The following is a 27,435-nucleotide window of genomic DNA, read 5'->3' on the forward strand; positions in this document are numbered from 1 at the left end:
ACGACTGTGTTGGCATGACCGCCTTTCCTGAATGTGCCATCGGTAGGGCACGATTTTGCCATCACAATCTAGTTTGACAGGAATTTCACACTGTGGGGGCATCTCGACATTTGGTATCCCCAGGGGTCTTGCACACCCGTAGATTTCCTCGTGTTTCCGCCACCATTGTGGTCAACATAACATGGTCTCTCCATCACCTTCCTATTGAGTTGGGCTCCCATGTTTCTCCCTAGGATCCCCTATCTGATGGTACCTTGTGTTACCTGCCTTCACTTGGATGAACCATACATGTGGCTGAAATAGATTTTTACAATGTGTTGGTTACTACTTTACATGTGGCTGACCCAGGTATCCCAGGCTGACTTGCGTCCCTGGGATACCTGGGCCCTGCGCATTTCGTCATGGAGAGGCCCAGGAGTGGAAATGGCCAGACCTCTGGAGCCCTCGGGTAAGTCCATAGATTTTTTCCAGATCAGAGGTCTCCGCACGCAGGAAGCTTCCGATCGGGGATAAAAAGGGCCATTGTTTTTACCCTCGGGTCCAACCCTTTTAGTTGGAGTGTCCACCTAGCAATCCAAGTGTTAGACACCGTCCCCTCCTTAATCAGACCTTCTAACAAGAGACGGGTTGGTGTGTAATGGGTAAGGAGGGTGATGGGCCGCGTTACAGTGAATACTGCAAAATGCTTTACTGCCCAGAAGGTGCTGAGCAAGTGCCGCTCACAGGTAGAATAGCCTTTTTCTACCTCGGATAATACCTTGAAGGCATAAGCCCGTTAATTTCCTGTATAAGGACAGCACTCAAACTGTCGTCTGTTGCCGCCGCTTCTAGACAGAAGCCCTTTTTAGGGTCCACAGCTCCTAGCACTGGGGCTGTCTGTAAGTCCCTCTTCAACTGCACAAATGCCTTTTCGCAGTTCTCGTTCCACTCCCATTCTGTTCCTTTCCTTAACAACCTTGGCAACCTAATTCTCTATGAATTCCCTGCAGTAGCCTGTCAGACCCAGGAATGACCCAAGAGCGGTTACCGAACCCGGACGGTGTAATTCCTGGATCACTTTGCACTTCGCCTCGTCTATCACGCACTCTCCCAGTCGAAGAGTCAGTCCGAGAAACTGCACCTCCTCCTGCTCTATCTGAGCCTTCTTGGGGTTTACCTTAAAACCTGCTGCTCTGAGCAACTCTAACAGTTCCTCCAGTAGCCCCTCGTGTTCCTCCTCACTATCTGAGAACAGCAACAAGTCATCCACGCATTGGACAAGTTGGCCTGGCTGACTGAACTCTGTCAGGCACCTGGCCATGCACTGGTGAAAAATAGACAGGCTGTTATGGAATCCCTGTGGCAGGCAGGTCCACGAATATTGCTGCCCTTTGAAGGTAAAAGCGAACTTATACTGATCCTCTGAGTGTAAGGGAATTGACCAGAACCTGTCAGATATGTCTTGTACTGTGAACACGGTGGCGGAACATAGAAACATAGAAGATAGGAGCAGGAGTAGGCCATTCGGCCCCTCGAGCCTGCTCCGCCATTCAATGAGATCATGGCTGATCATCCAAATTCAGTACCCTGTCCCTGCCTTCTCCCCATATCCCTTGATCCCTTTAGCCTTAAGAAATATATCTAACTCCTTCTTGAATATATTTAATGAATTGGCCTCCACTGCCTTCTGTGGTAGAGAATTCCACAGGTTCACCACACTCTGGGTGAAGAAATTCCTCCTCATCTCAGTCCTAAATGGCTTACCCCTTATCCTTAGACTGTGATCCCTGGTTCTGGGCTCCCCGGCAATCGGGAACATCCTTCCTGCATCTAGTCTGTCTAGTCCTGTTAGAATTTTATAAGTTTCAATGAGATCCCCTCTCATTCTTCTAAACTCCAGCGAGTATAAGTCCAATTGACCCAATCTCTCCTCCTACGTCATTCCTGCCATCCCAGGTATCAGTCTGGTGAATCTTCGCTGCACTCCCTCCATGGCAAGAACATCCTTCCTCAGATAAGGCAACCAAACCTGCACACAATACTCAAGATGTGGTCTCACCAAGGCCCTGTACAACTGCAGCAAGACATCCTTGTTCCTGTACTCAAACCCTCTCGCTACGAAGGCCAACATACCATTTGCCTTCTTAACCGCTTGCTGCACCTGCATGCTTACCTTCAGCGACTGGTGTACAAAGACACCCAGGTCTCATTGCACTTCCCCTTCTCCCAATCTATTGCCGTTCAGATAATAATCTGCCTTCCTATTTTTGCCACCAAAGTGGATAACCTCGCATTTATCCACATTATACTGCATCTGCCATGCTTCTGCCCAATCACCCAACCTGTCCAAATCATACTGGAGTTTCTCGGCATCCTCCTCACAGCACACACGCCTACCCAGCTTTGTGTTGTCTGCAAACTTGGCGATATTACATCTAGTTCCCTCGTCTAGATCATTTATATATATTGTGAATAGCTGGGGTCCTATGACCGATCCCTACGGTAACCCACTAGACACTGCCTGCCACTCGGAAAAAGAGCCATTTATTCCAACTCTTTGCTTCCTGTCTGCCAACCAGTTCTCTATCCAAGTCAGTACCTTGCCCCCAATCCCATGTGCCTTAACTTTACACGCTAATCTCTTATGCGGGACCAATGTCAGGCTTACCGGTATATAATTCCCCGTTTTCTCTCTAACACCTTTTTTGAATAGTGGGGTAACATTAGCTACCCTCCAATCCATGGGAACTGTTCCAGAGTCTATTGAATTTTGGAAGATGACCAGCAATGCATCTACTATTTCTAGGGCCACTTCCTTAAGTACCCTAGGATGTAGATTATCAGGCCCTGGGGATTTATCAGCCTTCAATCCCATCAATTTCCCTAACACCATTTCCCTACAAATACTGATTTCTTCCAGTTCCTCCCTCTCATTAGGCCCTATGTTCCCCGACATCTCTGGGAGGTTATTTGTGTCCTCCTTTGTGAAGACAGAACCAAAGTATGTATTTAATTGGTCTGCCATTTCTTTGTTCCCCATTATAAATTCCCCTGATTCTGACCGCAAGGGACCTATGCTTGACTTCACCAATCTTTTTCTCTTCACATATCTATAAAAGCTTTTAGTCAGTTTTTATGTTCCCTGCGAGCTTACTCTCATACTCTATTTTCCCCCTCTTAATTAATCCCTTTGTCCTCCTTTGCTGAATCCTAAACTGCTCCCAATCCTCAGGTTTACTGCTTTTTCTGGCCAATTTATATGTCCTCCCCTTGGATCTTATGCTATCCCTAATTTCCCTTGTTAGCCACGGTTGAGTCACCTTTTTTGTTTTATTTTTATGCCATACAGGGATGAACAAATTCTGTAGTTCATCCATGCGATCTTTGAATGTTTGCCATTGCCTTTCCACCGTCAACCCTTTGAGTAACATTCCCCAATCAATCCTACCTGGGGATATTGCCGATCAAGTCAACCATGGCGTGGGAGTGCAGGTGGGAATGTTTGTATTCAGGACTCTATAATCTATCATCATTTTCCAAGAAGCATCTGGTTTCTTGGCTGGCCAAATGGGGGAATTGACATGCATCGTGAGGGGCCTCAGTACCCCTTGCTCCACCAAGGATGCAACTGCCTTTTCCAAATCTCTCTCCGCTTCCTTGGGGAACATGTATTGTTTTTGTGGCCTGGACATCAGTTCTTCCCCCACGCGCACGTCCACTCCTGCCACTCTGCCACAGTCATGTTTGTGGGTAACAAAAGCTTCCTTTGCATTCCGGACTACGGCTTGCTATCTTTCGGGCAACCTGGCCGCCAACGTTTCCAAGTCGTAAGGTCCGGCAGGCGCTATCACCCATGCTTCCCCATGTCGTGGGGGTATTACAACTATTTCCTCATTATTGTCCACCCCACCCCAGACAGTTGTTATCCATGTGCACTATGACATTGTGGGCCAGCATCCAGTCTGAACCTAACACTCCCAGCCCTGGCTAGTCCCATTTTATTAATTTGCATGCCCACTTTGTTTGGAGGAACCCTACCTTAAAACTCAAAGGTTTTGACACCACCCCAGCCGCTGAATAGCCCATAAATCCTCCTAGGACGTAGGGGGTTCCACTTGACCAGGGAGACCTCATCTGGGAGGGAGAGTGGACTACCATACTCGACGCTCCAGTGTCTACTAAATAGTCCCCTCTCTCTCCCTCTACAACAATGTCTATGGTCTTCCCCGATCATTGTACCTGAGTGGACACAGGTACCCTGCCTGCGCGCGGCCCCTTCATGCTTGGGATTCCACGCTACCTCCCCCTTTATCACGTGGATTTACTCCCGGGGCGCCTCGTCCCGTAATTCCCTCAGGCATTCTTTCAGGCACCTGGTAACTATCGTGGTCATATCTTCTTGGGTGGGGGCGCTTCGTTGGGGCTCCTCCGATTTGGGGGTCTCCGACCTTCCTTTCGTTGGGAGCTGACAGCTAAGTGCAAAGTGTCCCACACCCCCACAATTGTAACATTCCTGTCTCTGGGCTCCCCCTTTCGGGGTATTCCCTTCTTGATGCCACTTCCGAGGGTGGCCCCCTTTATGGGGTCCCATCTCCTTCATTTCGCAGACCTTGCCTTTTGGCTTATTCTTTTTATCTACCTGGTGCGCCTCGAAACGCAGGGTCATTTTCCTCAAGACCCTGATTTCGGTATTTGCCCCATCCTCCGGGTCAGAATCTGCCATTGCGGCTTGCGAATAGGGCAGACTGTGGGAGATCAGAGTCCGCAACCAATGGTTATGCACTTCTCCGTTCAGGTTTGCTCTCCTTCCCGCCCCTCCCATAGCTGCATTAGGTCGGCCATAGCCTGTCGATGATTGCCACCGGGTGTTCATTTGGGCCTTGTTCCACGTCCGCCACGGCCTTAAAAGGACCTCCTATTCCTTGCCTCATCACCCGGGCAACCCTTGACTTCAACGCCTCATAATTGCCTTCCCCGCTTTTGCTCTCCAGTGGGAGACCGGCAAAGACACTGGGACTTAGGGTGAATAGCAGCAAGCGCTTGTTCTCCTCATCCAGGCCACTCAGCACGACCATCTGTTCTACCTCCAGATAATGCCCTTGGGGGTCCCCTCCCTGCTCCAACTTCTTCAAATCACAAGACATTTTCCTTAACTCTTCCGTATTATATGGGACCTCAAATTCCTGATCTAACGTACCCCGATCCCCTCACCCTTCGCCAGGCACCAAGTACCACCTTTGGCGCATCGGGTTCATGGTCGTAGGCCGAGCTCCCTCCAGCGGGACATTCCCTGGTCCCTTATCCAATTTTTCATCACCCGTTCATCAACTTCACTATCCCTTTCTTCACTATCCTGTCCATTCCTCTCGAACGAGGGGGTCATGGCTCATACAATGCCTCTTTGAATCTGCAACTTCTCCTCCAATTCCCTAATCCGCTTATTACATTCAGCGTGATCCCTACGGATGCTCTGTTCCTCTAGAGCCTGTTTCTGGGTGACCCTAAATGCAACCTTCAGGTCCTCGTTAACCTTTTCTGCCTGCTCTGCCTGATGTCTCTGCTTGGACGCCTCCGCCAACCAGACATCACACTGACCCTGGTTATTCATACACTGGCTTTCAAGGTACAGTTCCTTATTACAACATCTCTCCTTTTGCCTTTTCAAAATCTGTAAGACATGTAACTTTTTACTCCAGTCTAACAGTACTTGGAGCTCGGACCCATATTGGAACAGACAACTCGAGACAAAGATTTCAGGGTAACTATTATTTACTTAAAATCAACAGCGATAATAAGCAAGTACAAGCATACATATGTACTAACACCAGCGAGTGGTCAGTTCGGCGGTGTCTAGTAGATTCTCTTCTCTGTGGGAAAAAAACACTAGTGGGCGTAGTCTATAGGCCTCCGAACAGTTGCAACTCTGTTGGACGGAGTATCAATCAGGAAATAGTTGAGGCTTGTAATAAGGGAACATCTATAATTATGGGGGATTTTAACTATCATATTAATTGGACAAATCAAATTGGGCAGGGCTGCCTTGAGGATGAGTTAATTGAGTGTATTAGGGATGGGTTTCTTGAGCAGTATGTAACTGAACCGACCAGGGGGCAAGCAACCTTAGATCTGGTCCTGTGTAACGAGACAGGATTAATTAAAAATTAATTAAAAATGTCCTAGTAAAGGATCCCCTTGGAATGAGTGACCATAACATGGTTGAATTCCATATTCAATTAGAGGGTGAGAAGGTTGGATCTCAAACAAGCATGCTAAGCTTGAATAAAGGAGACTATGAAGGTATGAGAGTGGAATTGAGTAGAGTGGATTGGGAAAATAGATTAAAGGGTAAGACGATACATGATCAGTGGTGTACATTTAAGGAGTTATTTTACAACTTCCAGAAAATATATATTCCACTGAGAAGAAAAGAGTGTAAAAGAAAAGACAGCCATCCGTGGCTAAGTAAAGAAATTAAGGATAGTATTCGAATAAAAACAAGGGCATATAAGGTAGCCAATTCTAGTGGGAGGATAGAGGATTGGGAAAACTTTAAAAGACAGCAAAAAAATAACAAAAAGATTGATTAAGAAAGGGAAGATAGATTATGAAAGTAAATTAGCAAAAAATATAAAAACAGATAGTAAGAGTTTTTATAGTTATATAAAAAGAGAAAGGGTGGCTAAAGTAAATGTTGGTCCCTTAGAGGATGAGACCGGGAAATTAATGGTGGGAAATATGGAGATAGCAAAAACACTGAATGAATATTTTATATCAGTCTTTACAGTAGAAGACACTAAGAATATCCCAACACTGGACAAACAGGGGGCTAAAGGGGGGGGAGGAGCTAAACACGATCAAAATCACTAAGGAAGTGGTACTCGGTAAAATAATGGGACTCAAGGCGGATAAATCACCTGGACCTGATGGCTTACATCCTAGGGTCTTGAGGGAAGTGGCGGTAGGGATTGTGGATGCATTGGTAATAATTTTCCAAAACTCCCTGGACTCAGCAAAGGTCCCGGCAGACTGGAAAACTGCTAATGTAACACCCTTATTTAAAAAGGGCAGTAGACAGAAGGCTGGAAACTATAGACCGGTTAGCCTAACATCTGTGGTAGGTAAAATTTTGGAGTCTATTATTAAGGAGACAGTAACAGGACATTTGGATAATCATAATTTAATAGGACAAAGTCAGCATGGTTTTATGAAGGGGAAGTCATGTTTGACAAATTTGCTGGAGTTCTTTGAGGAAGTAACATATAGGGTGGATAAAGGGGAACCAGTGGACGTAGTGTATTTAGACTTCCAAAAGGCATTTGACAAGGTGCCACACAAAAGATTATTGCTTAAGATAAAAAAATCACGGGATTGGGGGTAATATTCTGGCATGGATAGAGGATTGGCTATCTAACAGAAAGCAGAGAGTTGGGATAAATGGTTCATTCTCAGACTGGCAATCAGTAACAAGTGGTGTTCCGCAGGGGTCAGTGCTGGGTCCCCAACTCTTTACAATCTATATTAACGATTTGGAGGAGGGGACCGAGTGTAACATATCAAAGTTTGCAGATGATACTAAGATGGGAGGGAAAGTAGTGAGTGAGGAGGACATAAAAAACCTGCAAGGGGACATAGACAGGCTAAGTAAGTGGGCAGAGATTTGGCAGATGGAATACAATACTGGAAAGTGTGAGGTTATGCACTTTGGCAGGAAAAATCGTAGAGCAAGTTATTATCTTAATGGCAAGAAACTGGAAAGTACTGAAGTACAAAGGGATCTGGGGGTCCTGGTGCACGAAACTCAAAAGGTTAGTATGCAGGTGCAGCAAGTGATTAAGAAGGCCAATGGAATGTTGGCTTTCATTGCTAGGGGGATAGAATATAAAAATAGGGAGGTATTGCTTCAGTTGTACAAGGTATTGGTGAGACCGCACCTGGAATATTGCGTACAGTTTTGGTGTCCATACTTAAGAAAGGACATACTTGCTCTCGAGTCAGTACAAAGAAGGTTCACTCGGTTAATCCCGGGGATGAGGGGATGGACATATGAGGAGAGGTTGAGTAGATTGGGACTCTACTCATTGAAGTTCAGAAGTATGAGAGGCGATCTTATTGAAACATATAAGATTGTGAAGGGGTTGGATCGGGTGGATGCGGGGAGGATGTTCCCGATGATGGGTGAAACTAGAACTAGGGGGCATAGTCTTAGAATAAGGGGCTGCTCTTTCAAAACTGAGATGAGGAGGAACTACTTCACTCAGAGGGTGGTAGGTCCATGGAATATGCTGCCCCAAAAAGCTGTAGAAGCTACATCATTACATAAATTTAAAACAGAAATAGACAGTTTCCTAGAAGTAAAGGGAATTAAGGGTTACGGGGAGCGGGCAGGAATTTGGACATGAGTCTAGGTTCGGATCGGTCATGGCCCTGTGGGTAGCGGAGCGGGCCCAGGGGCCGTGTAGCCTGATCCTGCTCCTATTTCGTGTGTCTAATTCTGTTAGATTCAGGAGATGGTTCTGTGATAGTAGATTGGCGGTTAGGATCAGATCAGCCATGATCTTATTGAATGGCGGAGCAGGCTCGAGGGGCCGATTGGCCTACTCCTGCTCCTATTTCTTATGTTCTTATGTTCTAATCAAGTCGCCCGACTCGCTGCAGCAGCCCCTAGTTTCTTTCGACTGCACTTTTTAAACCCCAAAACTTAGCAGACTGCCCAATGCATACGTGTCCCAGACCACGTTGACAATGGCCAGTAGTTTTTCTTTCTCCTCTCCTTATCTGTTAGCCAGTAGGCCTCAAGACTGGTTACGCCATTGTCTGAAGAAGTTCCTATTAACAATGGCTCAATGGTTTGTTTTACAGAACTCTCAAGGCCCACTTCCTTAGCTGTGATTTTTGTGGAATTTGCCCAGTAACACGGCCCTCAGTCTCTCAAGGTATGCCGGTCCATTAAATGTGGTCAACTTTGAGTTTATTCAAGTTACTTTACAGCGATGATGTATTCTTACAGGTGTTATATTCAGCTCTGACAGATACACATAGAATTGGACTCATGGCAGAATATTACAAGTTCAGTCTCAAGCCTGGGCAGTCATTCCAGCTTGTCCAGGTTCTTTGGATGATGCATATTTTATACATGTATATAACACAGATTATTTAAGTTGTGAAATAATTTTTTTTCCCTCATGGAGCCATACCTTCTGCCACACAAAATTGCACTAAGAGGTGTAATTTGCTTTTAGCACACTGATTGTGTGCTACATTAGAGTTAATTTTTTAGTGCCTTGGCAGGTTGGCACAGGTTTACTTTATTTGCAATCTATGGAGCTAGATGTGTCACAACTGACGCAACACTGAGAAGCTCGGCAGAACACAACTGCACTAATGCTGCTGAGCCCGCTTGTTAAACTGCTAATCAAGCAATTAATGACGTCAAACCTGCAAACGTTGGCTAACACTGCTGTGCAGTGTACATATTTCTGGTGGGGTTTTTTTTTGTTTTAATTGGCTCGGGTAAAAGAGTGGGAAATTTGCATTAGCTTTTTATTGGTGATAGTGTGGCGGAGCCACCAAAGGACTCAGAGCGGTTGTACATAATTCCTTTAACAGCAATGTAGTTACTGTCTGTGCCTGTACCTTTAATTACACTGTTTGACTGTACAATGCCAGTTACCTTTACGGCACATGATGACGTCATGCCGTTAGTCACGTGGCGCCCCAACGGCGGGAAGAACATGATGACGTCATGACGTCACTCTCCTGGTCAGGGGATCAGTCCTCGTGGAGTCTTCAGAGAGAATAGACCTGTTATTGATGTGTCCTAGCAGTTTCCAGTTTAAACTCGTTTGTTTTCATTAAAGTTCATTAATTTAATTATCTGAGTCGAACTCAGTCTTTTGATAGGAACCTTCGTTCCTACAATAGCAGCCATTCTGCTTTTTGCATGCCTGCTTTGTCACTTTTCTATTACTTACACTGTAAAATAGTAACATGTCTGCACATAACCGGAGATTATAAAATATCCCAACTATGAAAGGCACTGTTCAATTGCATTGAAAATAAAAGCTAAAGTTACTGGAAATACACAGCAGGCCATTATCACGTGAAAAGAAAAAAGATAGCTAATACGTTAAGTAAAGATTCAGAAGCTGTCAGACCACTTTTTTGCTTCACCCTACGCTTTAACCCAGGATTTCTCTTCTTTTCTATTTTCAAGAGCACTCCTTGCTGTCACTTTCGTATGGGTTATCATTAGCTAAAATATACAAATGCAGTGACTTATGGAACAGGATAGGCATTATTCAAAACTGTGAAGATGGTATCATATAACATGCTTCAACAAGAGTTATCTGTTCGGAGTGAAAAACTCGAAAGAAAGAAAAACTTGCATTTATATAGCGCCTTTCACGACCACCAGACGTCTCAAAGCGCTTTCCAGTCAATGAAGTACTTTTGAAGTGGAGTTGCTGTTGTAATGTGGGCAACGCGGCAGCCAATTTGTGCACAGCAAGCTCCCACAAACGGCAATGTGATAATCTGTTTTAGTGATGTTGGTGGAAGGATAAATGTTGGCCAGGACACCGGGGAGAACCCCCCTGCTCTTCCATAGGAAGTGCAAATGTTTCAAAGGGGGAAAAAACCCTGTAAAAGCTTTAAACTTTGATCAAAGCATAAAATGTTTGAAATATGGTGGAGGAACAAAGTTTTCTTTTTTTAAGATGTTGGACGTTTCAGCTAGAAACCCTTATTTTTTTTAAATCTCTTTTCAGATGCTGATTAACCTGCGTGGGCACCTGTTTACACCTAGAAATCATTTTATGAGCTAGAGCCAAAATTAGATCCACTCCATTAACGGTGACGCACAGGTTTACTGCACCTCGACGCACAGTTAGTGCGTGCACCAACTCTAATGCAAATTAACCCTGATGATGCTTTAGCTTGGTTGCAGGTTGGGTTTTGAAGCAGTCAAAGCTGATAAGGAACAAGTAACCTACATATTCCAAAGAAGTTAAGCATTTTTTGCCTGCACTGAAGAATTTCAGAACAGCCAGGTTTGAAGATTACATAGGATTAGTTTTAATTTCTTGGTTCTGTAACTAAGGTTAAAAAAATAAATTATCTACACTTATTTCAACTCCAAAACATGGTCTTGTTGAAATGAAGCAGTTTGCATTTCTATCTGAATCTTTTTGTTTAAAATGTTACTGCTTTACATATTGGTGCTATATTTTGCTTCCATGGTGTTTGGTACAGCGTGCGTTGGTGCAATGACTTTGTTGATATAGTTGCGCACACTGGTATGGTGGTGTTAGATGCTTCAGGATCAGAATGATTTGTTGGGAGTAGCTGGGCAGGGGCGCACGAGGGCTACCTTCATGATTTTGAAGTTAATAAGTAGTTGTTAGCGCGTGACTTGTTGTCTGACTACTTTGATTATTTGGCAAGAAAGGCTTCATTTATTCACTCAGTACTCAGTAGCTTGGGGGTATCCTAATTTGGGTTGGTAAGGTAAATTCATATTCAATTCAAACTGGGTAATGTAAGACAGTTCGGCGAGCCAAACCGAGGCATCATTCACTCTTAGACATAAGCTGAATGAGAAACCCTAGACAGTTCCTTGGTGAGGGGTTAAGGATTAATCTGGTTCCTTGACATATATTTGTCAGGATACTGAGCCTAGACTTATTACACAATATCCCTTATCTTGATTAGCATGACACTTCAGCTTTTGACACGAATCTGAGGGAGAACATTTCAAATGAGGCCTGCTCTAAGAAATATGACTTTGAAAGAGAAATTTAAACAGATGATTTTCATAGCAGAGTGAGGCCTTAAACTTTAAAAGCAAAGTATTTGCGATTTCAACGCCTATAGAGAGTTTGATAAATTTATGCTCACAGATCAAATTGTTTTCTTATCATCTCCGATTGGACTAGAGGTAAGCAATTTCTGTTGCCACTACACAATTTGCAAGCTGACTGGGAGTGAGTCAACTAGAGTTAAACTACAATTTGCATTGAAATGATTGAGTGATAAAAGCCTATTGGAGATTCATAGAAAATATTAAACTACTTAGCGCTAGATTGTTTATGCACATGAAAAGTAAAGGTTGGGGAAAATGGATTTTATTCCAAGAAAGAGGTCTATAAGATTTAAAAGATTTCAATTATGGAAGCATTAAATTGAGGTGAAAGTGCCTTTTTTTAAATGACTAATTTCTGAGAAAACTGAGAAATGGAAACTTGACCCCAAATGTGCAATATCAAAAATTTGAGAGATGAACAGCACTGAACAGTCAGCTATTACTAACACTAAAGCGTACGATAGCATGGGCCTTACACTAAACATCCGTAAGACAAAGGTCCTCTACCAACCTGCCCCCACCACACAGCACTGCCCCCCGATTATCAAAATCCACGACATGGCCTTGGACAACATGGACCACTTTCCATACCTCGAGAGTCTACTGTCAACAAGGGCAGACGTCGATGACAAAGTCCAACACTGTCTTCAATGTGCCAGTGCAGCCTTCGGTCGCCTGAGGCAGAGAGTGTTTGAAGACCAGGACCTCAAACTCGGCACTAAGCTCATGGTCTACAGAGCAGCAGTGATATCCGCCCTGCTGTATGCCTCAGAGACATGGACCATGTACAGCAGGCACCTCAAAGCACTGGAGAGGTACCACCAACGCTGCCTCCGCAAGATCCTGCAAATCCATTGGCAGGATAGACGCACCAACGTCCGTGTTCTTGCTCAGGCCATCATCCCCAGCATCGAAGTTTTGACCACACTCCATCAGCTCCGATGTACGGGTCACATTGTCCACATGCCTGATATGAGACTCCCAAAATAAGCACTCTACTCGGAGCTCTGGCACGGCAAGAGAGCCCCAGGTGGGCAGAGGGAACGCTTCAAGGACACCCTCAAAGCCTCCTTGAAAAAGTGTAACATCCCCACCGACATCTGGGAATCCCTGGCCCAAGACCGCACAAAGTGGAGGAGAAGCATCCGGGAAGGCACCGAACACCTCGAGTCTCTTCGCCAGGAGCAAGCGGAAGCCAAGCGCAGGCAGCACAAGGAGCGCACATCAACCCAAGCACCCCACACACCCGCCCCTTCAACCACCGTCTGCCCCACCTGTGACAGAGACTGTAGGTCCCGCATGGACTCATCAGTCACCTGAGAACTCATTTTTAATGTGGAAGCAAGTCATCCTCAGTTCCGAGGGACTGCCTAAGAAGAAGATTACTAACACTAACTTTATTAAAAGTAAATAGTGTGCATGAATGGTTGTTTAATAACTTTACAACGAAGAGGCCAAAGTTGAGCTCAGCCACTGACATCTTCCTTACAATGCCAAATGAATACTGCATCACAGCAGCTCGGTACTTTTACCCTGAGAGATGCTGTTACAGATGGTATTTCTCTCACTGTTGATGGCACTCCGGAATGTAAGGGGGTGGGTGTCCTCCAAAGTTCTGGGAACATTTTCATGGGTCCTGCAATCTACGGTTAAATTAAATGGCTCCTATCCTTGCCCACTAAAGTGCAGAGTCGATACTCTGTTGTCTGCGTGCTTGCGTCATATTATTGAGCAAGTACACCGAGAACAAAATCTGCTCGGCATTGATTCACCAAGCACTGCTAAATCAAATGACAGTACTAAAGAGCAGAGTTTCCTCCCCCAACCGCTCTTCCACCCCCCACCCCCCCCCCCCCAGGTATTAAGGAGGCGAACCTAGAAATAGGTAAGCTTGCCCATATTTCCTGAAGTCGCTTAAAACGGCATTCTTCTTGTGCCTGGCTGCTATAATTGTGGGTTGGCTCAATTCTCTCCAATTCTGTTGCTGTCTTTCCGCAGTGGCTGTCTTTAATTTTGTACTCTGGCTCCATTGGTCATGTTTTATTCTGTATTCTGGCTGCATCGATTGTCTTTTATTTAGTGCTGACAGGCTCCATTCGGTGTTATTTATTGGTTTGGGAAGTCTCTTATAATGTCTGGCAGCAGCTCTGGAAGAAGCAGCGAGCCCTTGCTTCGAATATGTTGTTGTTACAGGAGGTGCGTGAGAGGAAGGCAATACTTCGCCTGATAGACTGAGTATAAAGGGATGCCAAATGGAACCCTCGTTGTGGAGATGCTTCCCTCCTGTCATAACACAGATTTGCATGAAATTAGACCATTTTTCCACTGGTACATAAAACTTCAAAAAATAACCTGGTTCCTGAATTCTTTGCCAAGTTACTGCTGTTCTCTCCAAGATGGAGCACTTCCAAAACATAGTCTATAATGTCTTAGGAGTATAAATTTGTCTTGGACAGGGTGCAAAATGAGCGATAGCGACTACAATGGAAAGGAAAACGGGTTGGATCATAAAATGGGCTGCCGATTCGCTATCACCCAAATTGCAGTACCGGCCAAGATGACTTTATACCCAAATTGTCCACTGTGTGTGCGGCACAAGCTGCCTGTCCTATTGTCAGCAGAAACAACGGAACGCTGGTTGCAGATCATAACATCATGCCATCAAATGATGACATAATTTGACCCCTATTAAAATATTATTTGAATGTCAACATCTGTTTTTTTACAAAACAAACTGCACCCCCACTGTACAGGAACCAAAGTTGGCCGACAGCACAATTGGGGCAGAGACCCAATGTAACAGAACACGGTCTATTCTTCCTCCACACTGCAGCCCTTTAAAGTTTTGATGTAGAAAATATTAACTTTCATCTTGGACACTGCTGTTTCACTTCCAGATAAGAAGAGCCCACTTGAAAATTCAGTTCTTCCATTTTATCCATTCAGTACATGAAACACCTAGACATAAAAGCTGCTGAATACAGTATGTAGGTTGTACCTATACAATTTGCAGACAATTTGCACACAAAATGTATACAAAATGTAATTAAAATCATTGGCCCAAAATTTGCGATCGGAGGCTTCCCGCGGGCGGATGCCTCCGACCTGTAAAAAAAAATATCTACGAATGTACCTGGTGGCCCGGGAGATACGGAAGCTCCTGGGCCTCGCCGGGTCCGTGTGGGCAGAGGCCCATGTAGCCCAGGGGCGCATGTGGTTTGCAAGCAACCCTGGGATCACGTGGGTCAGCCTAACCAATAAAAGAAGGGAATCCCCATTCATACTTGTGGGAGTTCCGTACGTACAGAACTCCCATAAGTATGAATGGAGATCACTTAAAAATACGCCAACACATGAAATTAAACATTTTAAATTACATATTAAAAATTAATTAAAATGCCATTTAAATAAATATTTTAAACAAAAATTTATTTCTTTGCAAAAAAAATTATGGGGGAGAAATTCAGTATCGCCCCGTTTGGGGCGTGATTATCGGCCGGGCGCAAAGTTTAGCGCCTGGCACTAATTACCGCCTCCGACTGCAAATTTGGCTTCTATCGCCCCTGGAGGTGATTGGAGCACTAAATCATCCGCTGCACACCTGTCTTAAGGCGCAAAGGCCGAGGAGCGAGGCGCTACCTCAGAGCGCTGGCGAAGCTCATGTGATGTCAGTTAGCAATGGAACACAGACACACTGGCACCGACCAGTTCTTAAAGGGGAGGGTCGATCTTGCTCTCCATCCACTCCCTGCTCATTGCAGCCTTGAATCTCGGCCTGGAGAGACCTGTAAGTCAAATCTGTTGGAAAGAACAATGGAGAAGCCCAGGGAAAGAGCTCAGAGTGCAGCCCCCACAGTCTCTTCTAAATCGATGCAAGGACGATCAAATCAGAAAGAACCTGCAAAGTGCTGCTCAGTACCCAAAACTCCTCAACACATCTTTGAATATCTCCTGCAGTCTCTCTCTCTCTCTCACTCAGAATGCGTGGTGCAAAAATTTTGCTGACAAAAAAAGGCCGGAAGCGGTTGCCTTTAAACAGCGCTCCCCCAGTCCCTTCCTGACTGCAAAACGCTCCCCTCAACCTGTCGTTGCTAGTGGCAGGCGGTAAGACAGGAGGCGCCACTCAATGTCCGGTCCGGGGCACTACCAGGGCGTTGCACGCTCGACTGACGTCACGATCTGCGGGCGCAGGAGATCATGGCGGTAGTGTTTAGCACCGCCACAAAATGTCTAGTCAATTTCGTGAGCGGTGCAAATATCGCCACGCACGGGCGCTAGTTGCTTTGCGCCACATTAGCGCCCTTTTAAGGCGCTAACGGGAGGCGCAAACCAACCAAATTTTGCCCCCTATATGTTTTAACGGGGCTAAAAATAAACTTACCTTATTGGACAGGATTTTTAATGTATAAGTGAGTGATAAAATTTTATTTTTCTATTTTTTAAAACTCTTATGCTGGTAAAAGCTGGCCTTATGCCTGCTTTTACCAGGCATAAGAATTTCACAGGCATTCAGCGGGCAGAATTTGGGTAAATAGCGCAACTGTCTACCTGCAGCGGCCCATCTCCCGGGGATGCGGACGATCAGTCAAGAGATTTCTTGACATATCGCAAGTTCCGGGTTTTAGCACATGCACTTCGATTGCCTAAACCCCGAACTTACGCAGCCCCTACGGGCACGTACACACCCGTAAGGGTCACAAAATACGGCCCATTGTTTTCTAGCCTTTTTTTCTGTAAATATATCGATTGTTTTATATATATCAACTTTTCTTGCTCGTTCATTTTCTACTGAAAGAGCTGCTCATCCTGATAACCATTCTTACTTTATTATGGTGCAAAGATGGTTTTTAATCAATTTCAGCTTTGGAAAAGAGCATTCAGCTATGGATACGGTAACGGGGATTGTTAGGAACAACTGCACACCGTACAAACATCAGGGGAACTGGATTCAAGAGTGGTTTTTTTCGACTATCAGCATTGTTGCTAGCTCTTTCACTGTTGATGGTTTATTTTTGATTTCAAGCATGATTGAAGTGATAACAACTGAGCTGAGAAATTTGGAGACACGTCTGCAGAGTGTATCAACGCCAAAATCACCCCAGCTGCATCTCAAGGCGCGTCACATAAGAAAGACTTGCATTTATATAGCGCTTTTCACGACCACCGGACATCCAAAAGTGCTTTAGAGCCAATGAAGTACTTTTGGAGTGTAGTCACTGTTGTAATGTAGGAAATGCAGCAGCCAATTTGCGCACAGCAAGCTCCCACAAACAGCAATGTGATAATGACCAGATAAACTGTTTTAGTGATGTTGGTTGAGGGATAAATATTGGGCAGGAGACCGGGGATAACTCCCCTGCTGCTCTTCAGTACAGTGCCATGGGATCTTTTATGCCCACCTGAGAGAGCAGACTGGGCCTCGGTTTAACGTCTCATCCAAAAGACAACACCTCCGACAGTGCAGCACTCCCTCAGCACTGCACTGAAGTGTCAGCCTAGATTTTTGTGCTCAAGTCTCTGTAGTGGGACCCACAGAGAACCCACAACCTTCTGCCTTAGAGGTGAGTGTGCTACCAAAACTGAGCCACTAGCTGACACACACAATTCAATATTTTAAAGTTTGGTGGTGTTGGCTGAGGAAGGATCTTGGCCAGGGCACTGGAGAACTCCCTGCTCCATTTCAGATACCACCCAGGCAGGCAATGACACTGCTTAACGTCACATTGAAAGAATGCCACCTGATTACATAGAAACATAGAAGATAGGAACAGGAGTAGGCCATTCGGCCCCTCGAGCCTGCTCCGCCATTCAATGCGATCATGGCTGAGCATTCAAATTCAGTACCCTGTCCCTGCTTTCTCCCCATGGCCTAGAAATTCAGTGGGCTGCGCCACACGTTAGCGCCTTAAGAGGGCACTAAGAGGGTCGGAAGCCACTGGCCATGCCTCCTGTTAAATTCAGTGGGACGCTAATGGTGGCGCTAGCCGTTAGCGCTGCACCGCTACCGATGACATCATTGGTGTGCGCAGCGCCCCGCTAACGCCCCGATCACGATATTTAGATGAGCCCCCTGCTTTAATGCCGGATGCTATTTGCGACCGGTTCAGGGGGGCCTACCTGCGGCGGTAGAGGCGCTAATTAAAGGAGAGGTGTGGGGCGGCCATTTTTTTTGCTGGCCGCCTGCCAGCACCTCTCCGCGCTGCCGTCCCCGGCCTCCTGAGCACACCCCCCGCCCCCGCGGAGTGTCGACTGCGTTCCAAGAGCCCGGCACTTCTCCTCGGTGCCGGGCTCTTTTGCCGGCACTCGCGATCCTTGATCGCACTGCACAAGGCCCCTCCCCTTTAAGAAGGGGAGGAAGGCCTGCAGTACCGCAGTGCGCCGTGCCGCAGCATGTGGCTCTGCGGCACGTTGCGCAGCAATATTCAACTGCAGCGCCCCAAGAGGGATGCGGGGTGCCTCCAGTAGCGCCGCGCTTCCCTCTGGGGCGTGCAAATTGAATTTCCGGCGGGCTACTTTTAGCGCCCTGGCGAGGCTGGCGCCCCAAACGGGACTATAGTGAATTTCTAGGCCCATATCCCTTGATCCCCTTAGCCTTAAGAAATATATCTAACTCCTTCTTGAATATATTTAATGAATTGGCCTCAACTGTCTTCTGTGGTAGAGAATTCCACAGGTTCACCACTCTCTGGGTGAAGAAATTCCTCTTCATCTCAGTCCTAAATGGCTTACCCCTTATCCTTAGACTGCGACCCCTGGTTCTGGACTCCCCCCGCCATCGGGAACAGCTTTCCTGTGTCTAGTCTGTCTAGTCCTGTTAGAATTTTATAAGACATGATTCAAGGTAAATGGGTGGCATCCAAGGGGATGGGGATATGATTGATTCTCCCTCTGTTGTCTCAATGGGAATTAGTTCTTAAACCATGCATGGTTTCAGGTTGAGCTGTACAGTTAGTTTCGGAAATTTACCACTCCTTCCACCACTACCAGCAGCATCATTCTCATCATGGTGCGAACATTTCTGAAAAGGTAGCTGTGGGAAATTAGGCATTCTGGCAAAGTTTGATTGATATGATTTCTGTCTAAATCAAAGATTTCCAGAAGGAATCAGTTGTTCCTCTTATTTCAGAGTTTACTGCTATAACTCTCAGAAGTCTAAGTAGGTAACTGAAAACATCAGTCTATGATTCATTATATATAAATTAAGCATGTTCTATATAGTATGCCAAGGCAATAACAGTTTGTTTGTAAGACATTGCTGTGTCAACAGTAACTATGAGTAAAAGGTGCAAACACTTCTGTTATATGTAATATCCAAAAAGTGACATTCCTATGTGCGATATCTCAAGTCACCTACGATATCTCAAGTCACCTGCAATAAATCAAGAAAAAATATCCGCCCATCTTCAATGTAGCTTGAGAGTATGAAACAATAGGAGTTTAAGTTATAACAGTTGGCTTCAACCTGAGGCAGTGGACGGGAGAGATATGGAATTGGTGACCGGGGTATGGAGTTTGTGGCAGGGGCCAAAGACAATGGGCCGGATTTTCCGATCGGAGTCTTCCACTGTGCGGATGCCTCCAATTGGAAAAAATCTACGCTCTTACCTGCTGGCTCCGTAGGTCCCGAGGCTTCCTATTCTGGGCCTCTCCTGGTCCGCGCGTGCAGAGGCCCAGGTATCCCAGGGGCGCATGCAGTTCGCAAGCGTCCCTGGGATCACGTAGGCCATGGGGAACCAATCAAAGAAGGGAATCCCCCTGCACACTTTTGACAGGTCTCTACGCATACATCTGTCAAAAGTATGAATGGGGATCACTTAAACATTAAATTAAAAAATCACGTATTTAAAATTAGTTAAAATTACATTAAATTAAATATTTTAAACACAAATTTAATTTTTTGAAAAATAATTAAAGTTTTTTACGGGGCTGAAATAAACTTACCTTTTTTAAAAGTATTTTAAAATTATAAATGAGTGGAAAAGCAAATTATTTTTTAATTTTTTAAAACTCTTATGCTGGTAAAATCAGGCCTTACGCCTTTTTAACAGGAGTAAGATTTTTAAGGGTTTTCAGCGAGCGGAAGTTGTGCAGAAAGCGGAACTCCCTGCCCGCAGAGGCCCTTCTCCCGGGCAGGCTAATGATCTGTCAAGAGGATTCTTGACAGGTTGGAAGTGTCGGGTTTCAGCGCATGCGCTTCACATGCCTGAAACCGGCACTTGTGAGGCCCCTACGGATGTGTACACACCTCGTACGCACCCATGGGGGTCGGAATATCCGGCCCAATATCTTCAGTTCTCTCAATGTTTAACTAAGGGAAATTGCGACACATACAGGACTTGATTTCGGACAAGCAGATTAACATCAGAGGCAGTGAAGGAATTTTGTGGTGGAGAGGTAGAGCTGGATGTTGTCAGAATACATGTCTTTGGATGATGTCATTGAGGGGTAGCATGTAGATGAGGAATAGGAGGGGGCCAAGGATAGATCCTTGGGGGACTCTAGAGTTAACTATGGGGCGGGAAGAGAAGCTATTGCAGGAGATTTTCTGGCTACGATTGGATAGGTAAGAGTGGAACTAAGCGAGGGCTGTCCCATCAGCTGGACATCAGAGGAGAGGTATTGGAAGAGGATGGTCTAATTGATCGTGCCAAATGCTGCTGAGAAGTTGAGAAGGACGAGGATGGTTAGTGTACCATGGTCATGATTTTAAAATTGTCATCCTTGTTTTCAAATCACTCTATGGCCTCCCCCCTCGCTATCTCTGTAGCCTCCTCCAAACCTATAACCCTCCCAGAGCTCTGCGCTCCTCCAATTCTGGCCTCTTGAGCATCCCAGATTTTCATCGCTTCACTACTGGCGGCCGTGCCTTCAGCTGCCTAGGCCCTAAGCTCTGGAATTCCCTTCCTAAATCTCTCCACCTCTCTCTCTCTCTCCTCCTTTTAAGACATTCCTTAAAACCTACCTCTTCGACTAAGTTTTTGGTCATTTGTCCTAACATCTCCTTATGTGGCTTGCTGTCAAATGTTGTTTGATAACGCTCCTGTGACGCGCCTTTGGAAATTTTGCTACGTTAAAGGCGCTATAAAAAATGCCAGTTGTTGTTGTTGTTGTCGTCATGGTCACAGTCACGGAGGAGGTCTCTGTCACAGGTGGGGCAGACGGTGGTTGAAGGGGCGGGTGGGTGGGGTGCTTGGGTTGATGTGCGCTCCTTCCGCTGTTTGCGCTTGGCTTCTGCTTGCTCCCGGCGAAGAGGCTCGAGGTGTTCGGCGCCTTTCCGGATGCAACTCCTCTACTTTGTGCAGTCTTGGGCCAGGGATTCCCAGGTGTCGGTGGGGATGTTGCACTTTTTCAAGGAGGCTTTGAGGGTGTCCTTGAAGCGTTTCCACTGCCCACCTGGGGCTCTCTTGCTGTCTCAGAGCTCTGAGTAGAGCGCTTGCTTTGGGAGTCTCGTATCGGGCATGCGGACGATGTGGCCCGTCCATCGGAGCTGAGCGAGCATGGTCAAAACTTCAATGCTAGGGATGTTGGCCTGAGCGAGAACACTGACGTTGGTGCGCCTATCCTGCCAATGGATTTGCAGGATCTTGCGGAGGCCAATGACTGAGATTTTCCATCCGTGGACGGAAAAAAATCACTTTGAAGTGCCAACAATTTTTTGACCTCAGTGCTCAGTAGACCAGGTACTTCATTGTGGATGAGGACTTGGAACATCTATCCTGAAATGTTCTAGTTATTGGTAATAGTGGAACCAAGGTGAGAAAATTCAAAGTGTATGGTATAGGATGCCAAGCAGAGCATACATAGGTACTTGGGGTATGTAACCTTGCTGTAATGGAAATACCTGCTTTTAATTTCTTTTTAATAAAGTGCTTTTGTTTGTATCACATTGTGTCCTGCAATTTATTGGAACCAGAAATTGAAGGGGGAAAGGCTATAATGAGCGCAAAGATGTGCCATATGGCTCAATGTTACAATATGATGAAGAAATTATGCCGAATTTAGTATTGCTGAGCTTTATCCTACTGGGGTTTGCAGAGATAAGTGAGATAGTTTTCTTAATGTTCCTGGACAGATAATTATTTCTTAGCCAACTGGAAATGATGTTGAATCCAGAAGATATAACGTTTCATGCACAAATTTCCCTTGATGAGCTGGACTGTCACTTGGGTACACACAGATGGCATATTGTTCCTACAGATAAGAAAAAGTCACTTGGGCTTCCGTAGCCACAGGCAATGGACTCAGCATTGTTGCCTCAGATATAGATACCAATTGAGATGTGTCGATTAAGTAAAATTTGAATCACTGAAGTGTGTGACTGCTAAAATATAAGGTGGCTCGGTTATTGAGAAGAATTGTATAATTAACCGTGTCGAAAATCTTGAAATTTTGAATAACACCTCCTGCCAGAAACCACCTGCCAGCCTGACAGAATTTTGATGCAAAACCTCCATCAGTTACTGTTTCAGTAGAATACGAAGGTTGAAATGTGAGAGATGTCCACCAGTGCCCAAAAACTACTTGGAAATTGTATTCTATGGGTTGGAAATTGATTTGTGCCAGACTGCAGTCTCTGCACTGGAACAGGTAGGCCCAAGGCCTGATCGATATTGGGCCTCTGACCTTATTTTTAATAAGACCGGCAAGCTGCGGATGCCTACCGTGCATCTGTGGGCAGCTAGCCAGTGAAGCCAGGATCAATACAATAGCAAAATACTGCGGATGCTGGAAATCCGAAATAACAACAGAAAATGCTGGAAAAACTCAGCAGACTAGGGCAGCATCCGTGGAGAGAGAAACAGAGTTAACGTTTCAGGTCGATGATCTTTCGTCAGAACCAGGATCAGTGTTGGGCTGCTGCGATGCCTACAGCGGCCCTCCGAGAAGTCCTGGGTGGTGGTGGAGGGGTTCGGGAGAGAGCCGAGCGAGGGCCAGCAGTGGCCCTCGGGAGTGCTGTGGAGCCAGGAGGAGAATTCTTGCTCCTCCCTGCTTTACATTGAGGTAAGCTTATTTTTTTTAAGTTATCTTTTTGGTGGCAGGCTCCAGCGGTTCCTTTAGGGATCATTAGTTAGTCTGCAGTCAGACCAAGTAATCCTGAGTGAAATAGGCCCAACGCCTGCTCCGTACAGGGCAAACCAATTTCCTAAATGGGTCCTAAAACAAGCATTAGGTCCCTTATTAGCATATTAAAGTGGTCTAATGCCTGTTTTAAGCAGCCACCAGGGGCACCTCTGGAGTGCTGGAACCAATGGGCTGAATCTTGACAGATGTGGGCTGCATAGGCAAAGGGGGTTGCAGAGTTTCTGCCGGGAAACCCAGAAGTTTGGGTTTCCCTGACAGCGTATTTATTTTTGGTTTGACAGGTTCCCCACCAGGAAGTCAGCATGATTGACGAGCTTGACTTCCAGTTGGACGGGGAGCTGCTACTGGGAGCGTGGAGGGGTGTCCAATCCTGAGGGGGGTTGTCCGATCCCCAACCTGGGGGGGCTGAGGCGGGTGTATGGCAGTGGGGGGCAATGGTCTGATGTGGGGGGAGCTTGGGGGGCCGGTGGGGGGGGGAAGCACTTACCTTCTCCCCAAAGCCATCCTCGTCTCCCTTCATCTGCAGGGTTTCTCGAGGCCTGGGAAACCCGGCTGGCCACAGTTAAACCTAAATCAGAGGCTGCCAGCCTCATTAAAATATTTAGTAGGCCAACCCGCCTCCTGGGAGCAGGTCGGTTACCCACCCCTTGTCCCGCCTCCGTTAAACCCGGAAGTAGGTGGGTTGGGGTTGGGTTTGAGATTTTTAAAGTTTTAACATCTCGCCTGACCTTAACCCACCTGTTTTTGGGAGTTAACATGTTTCCAACACAATTCAGATATGGGAGGTTGGCCTTCTAAATTAGACCTTAGTGCCTCAGTTTTCCACCGTGAAAATGGGTACATCGAGGTCCAATTTCACCCCCTATGTCTTTAAATGAAGCATTCAACATTGAAATTGAATAGAAGTTATTCAGATTGAACAAGAAAGATTGGCCATTCCCACCCTCAGGATGTCCCAAAGCGCTTTACAACCAATAAAGTGCTGTTGAAGTGTCGTCACTGTTCTAATGTAAGAAATGCGGCAGCCAATTTCTTAACATTAATTTGATTCAAGCCAAGATTTTGCACCATTTCAGCTTGCAAGCAGATAAATAGTCTTGAGATTTTGCAAGTTTAGGTAGCACAGTGATATACAGCTGCCCATCCTCCTGCCCGTCTGTTTGACATTAGAGGAGAACGCATCATGCAACTAAGCTGGCTTGCATGGATTTCTTGTGCAGAGCCTCTTTAGGATTTTTTTGGTGCCATAGTTTGTTATACAGTTACTCATCATATTCCCCCCGTGCTGCGGTATGGCCAGGGTTTTGTATCTCTCACAGCAGGAATGCAAAAGGACAAGCTTCGATTAATGGTTATCATGGTTCAGCACAAAATGATTTACAGATTATGAGGGTGCACTTTGTGGCTTGCTACCTATGCAGGTACTTGGCATTCTAAACTGTACTTTAGCCTTACCTTAGCTGCTTCCTTGAGGTCAGCTATCTTTGTCTTTACGTTTCCAAGTTGCTGGGTTCTGGAGATTATATTCACCCTGTCTACTATTTGATACGAGGCTTGCTGTACAGATCTTCTAGAAAGTAATGTGCTTCAGTTCTACTGCCCCTTATTTCTTGTATCAAATTGACTTCTGAGCCCTTGGTGATTGCACTTTGCAGCAATTCCACCGAATAAACCTCCTGCATATTATTGCTCAGCTCCATTCTACTCCTGCCTGTTGTGCAGACATTGTGGGGTAATTTCAACCCCCAAGAACAGGTGGATTTGGGGCGGGTGGGAAGTAAAAATTTCAAACCCAACCTTAACCTGCCTACTTCCGGTTTTAACTGGGAGTGGGTGACCTATCCACTCTCGGGAGGCAGGTCAGTCACTGGAATCTTCTCAGGAGGCTGCGTGCCTCCATTTTTACATGGTTTTTATTTTTAACTAATTTCAGCCGGGTTTCCCAGGGCTCGCAGGTAAAAGGAGGCGTGAAGGGCCAGATCCATGAGGTAAGTGCCTGTACAGCATTGCTTGTGGGCCAAGAGGAGCAGGAGTGTTTCCTCCAGGCCCAACAAGCAAACTTTTCACAGACCCCAGCGATCGTCCGACTCCACCACCCCCCCCTTATCTCCTCCCTTCTGACCGGTACAATCTCCCCACGCCCCATCCCCCAGACCTCTGTGATCGCCCCCTGCCATCGATCTCTCCCTCTCGCCGTCTTCTCTGCTCCCCGGCTACAGCCTTGTGCCGCAGGCTTTCCCACCGCAGGAAATCTGAAGAAAAAATTTAAAAGGCGTCCTGCTGTTAATCTCAGCAGGATGTCTGGGAAACCCTTACTTCTAGGTTTCCCATTCGGAAATTCTCCCGCCAGCTATGGTGGGGGGGGTGGTCCACAGCACAGCCTGTGTCGGAGCAGTGAATGACTGACCGCAACTTCAGGATTTCTACGTTTAGCTGCGCATGCACTAAATCCTGAAGTTGCGGTCCGTTTCAGAGGAGCATTGATGGCGAACACTGACAGTTCACTTTCATTACCACCGCAAAATCCGGGCCAATCAATTCTTACCTTGGTGCAAATGGCAGCAGAAAGCTATTTGGCAATGCGTTGTTCAGAGACAGTGTGAGCATTACAAAGTTACAGTGGGTGATGCTGGACCTTCAGTAATTTACAATGTTGATGTCAGATGCTGTTGACTTAAATCAAGGGCTTTAACAGACTCCATTTCTTCAAGACTCATTCTTCAAGAAGATTAGTTCCCTTTTTGGAGCGTACTTAAAAATAATTTTAAAAGTGCAGCTATTTTATTTCAGTGAAGATGCTAATGTTCTTAATAAGCCTTTCCTCTGGGTCCAAGCACTGGCAGACTGTTAACGACTTGTGAACATTTGCAACAAGTCAGCTGGATGGAGCATTGAGATGGAATGTCACATGCATTGACTTGGAATTTGAAAACATTCTACCTCAGGCTAAAATATATCTTTTCACACACAGCTTATTCTGTATGTGTAAGCATTTTGCTGGGATACACTTCCAAATATTCCAGAAAATAAATCTGATAGATTTTTCAGTGTGCTTGCATAATGTATTATTTCATTTAACTTGGCCCGGATTTTGCAATGACGGCAAAACTGTCAACGTTTGCCATCATTACTCCTCTGCAACTAACAGCAACTTCTGGAGTCCACACATGCGCAGATAAACACGGAAATCCAGAAGTTGCTGTCAGTGATTCTACAGTTCTCCACAAGCTGTGCTGTTGAACTCCCCGGAGCACACTATCAATTCAAATCACAGAACGGACAAAAACTTTCCCTTTTATGCTGGAATATTGCTGTTAAAACCCCCCGAAAAATGTAAGCCTTGTTGAAAAAGGCGTAACTGGGTTTTTAATGGTGTAGTGACTGCTGAACAACCATTCTGGCCCTGAGAAACTAATGTTATATTTCTGGAGTGTCAAATTTTTCCATTATGATAAAAATGTCATGGTTTTTTAATAATTAAAAAAAAAATTTGGCCATGATATTTCAGCTTTTACCTTAATCCCAATGTTCCAATCTTTATTTTGCTATCTGTAAAATGATTAAAAAGTGAAGGATAAAACCTGATTTTTACTTCCTGGTTTGCTGTGAGAATTTTTCAATGTGATTGGCTGCTTAGCCAGCTTAATGATCTCACTGTTGCTGGATGCTGGAGATTCCCTAGACTTGGCGTCGGAATCAAATTAACATTGGGAGAGGTGAATTTGACGCCGCAGAGATCATTAGATCTTTATGGGTAGCTTTCTTCGAGGTCAGAGATGCCATCACTTTGCCATTGACCCCAAAATCTGGGCCGTTATTTTTGTAACATATTTTATGATTGTACTTTTTACCTTCATTTAACAGCCCATTAAAATCCTACTTTTATCATTCAGGAAGGTATTATAGTGCTTCATTATTCCTTCATTCATGGTGCCTTTTACCTGCTACAGATATCTGTTTTGTAATTCCCAAGATGTGTATCCTATTGAGAGTCCATCACATGCTAATTCAGTGCTATATCTGTTATTGCTGTTTGGGTTGTATCTGGAGGAGTAACATCTCTGGGCGTTGGGCCGTTGGATGGCTAACAGCATTGGTTTCCATGTGACACTCAATTCTCATCTGTTCTCTGTTTCCCAGCCTCCACTGTGCAGTAAAAAAATATTTCGAGAAGCCTTGGCCTACTTTCCCCTCCACTAACATGGAGCTTTAGATTCTCGCATAAGCCAATAGCTCTACCCAATATTCATTGCCGAAGCTACGTTATCGAACCCACTGTGTGGGTGGGCGATCTCATCATTTACACATGCAACTAAAACCAGCAATATCAGGGGTTAATGCGCAGATGAGAATTCTCCCAGAATTTTTTCTAGCCATTTTTAGGCTTTAGTTCTATGAACACTTAACCAATCTTAAACCCTAACATCAAGAATTAGCTGCAAGACAAAGTTCAACCATGTGATTTGTTTAGCACATAATCACCTGGAGTGTTAATAACTTGAGTACTATTACAG

The 27,435-nt window shown here is 45.5% G+C and overlaps 1 long non-coding RNA gene across 2 annotated transcripts in view; it reads left to right on the forward strand.

The window, feature by feature from the left end:
• Nucleotides 1-5,624: 5,624 nt before the first annotated feature.
• The window catches only part of LOC147105703 (uncharacterized), a 31,207-nt gene continuing 9,396 nt past the window's right edge, over nucleotides 5,625-27,435 (forward strand). Inside the window, exons 1-3 of one of the 2 annotated variants that reach the window (XR_015081562.1) lie at nucleotides 5,625-5,737; nucleotides 8,839-8,912; nucleotides 10,746-14,579. This is a non-coding gene — a long non-coding RNA (uncharacterized LOC147105703). Of the gene's footprint in view, nucleotides 5,738-8,838; nucleotides 8,913-10,745; nucleotides 14,580-27,435 lie in introns of those variants that run through there. The other variant, XR_015081561.1, reaches the window with a different exon arrangement.

This window comes from Somniosus microcephalus, chromosome 17, assembly GCF_052327205.1.
Source record: "Somniosus microcephalus isolate GS21.2 chromosome 17, FLI_Smic_1.0, whole genome shotgun sequence".
In the NCBI taxonomy this organism is placed as follows: domain Eukaryota; kingdom Metazoa; phylum Chordata; class Chondrichthyes; order Squaliformes; family Somniosidae; genus Somniosus; species Somniosus microcephalus.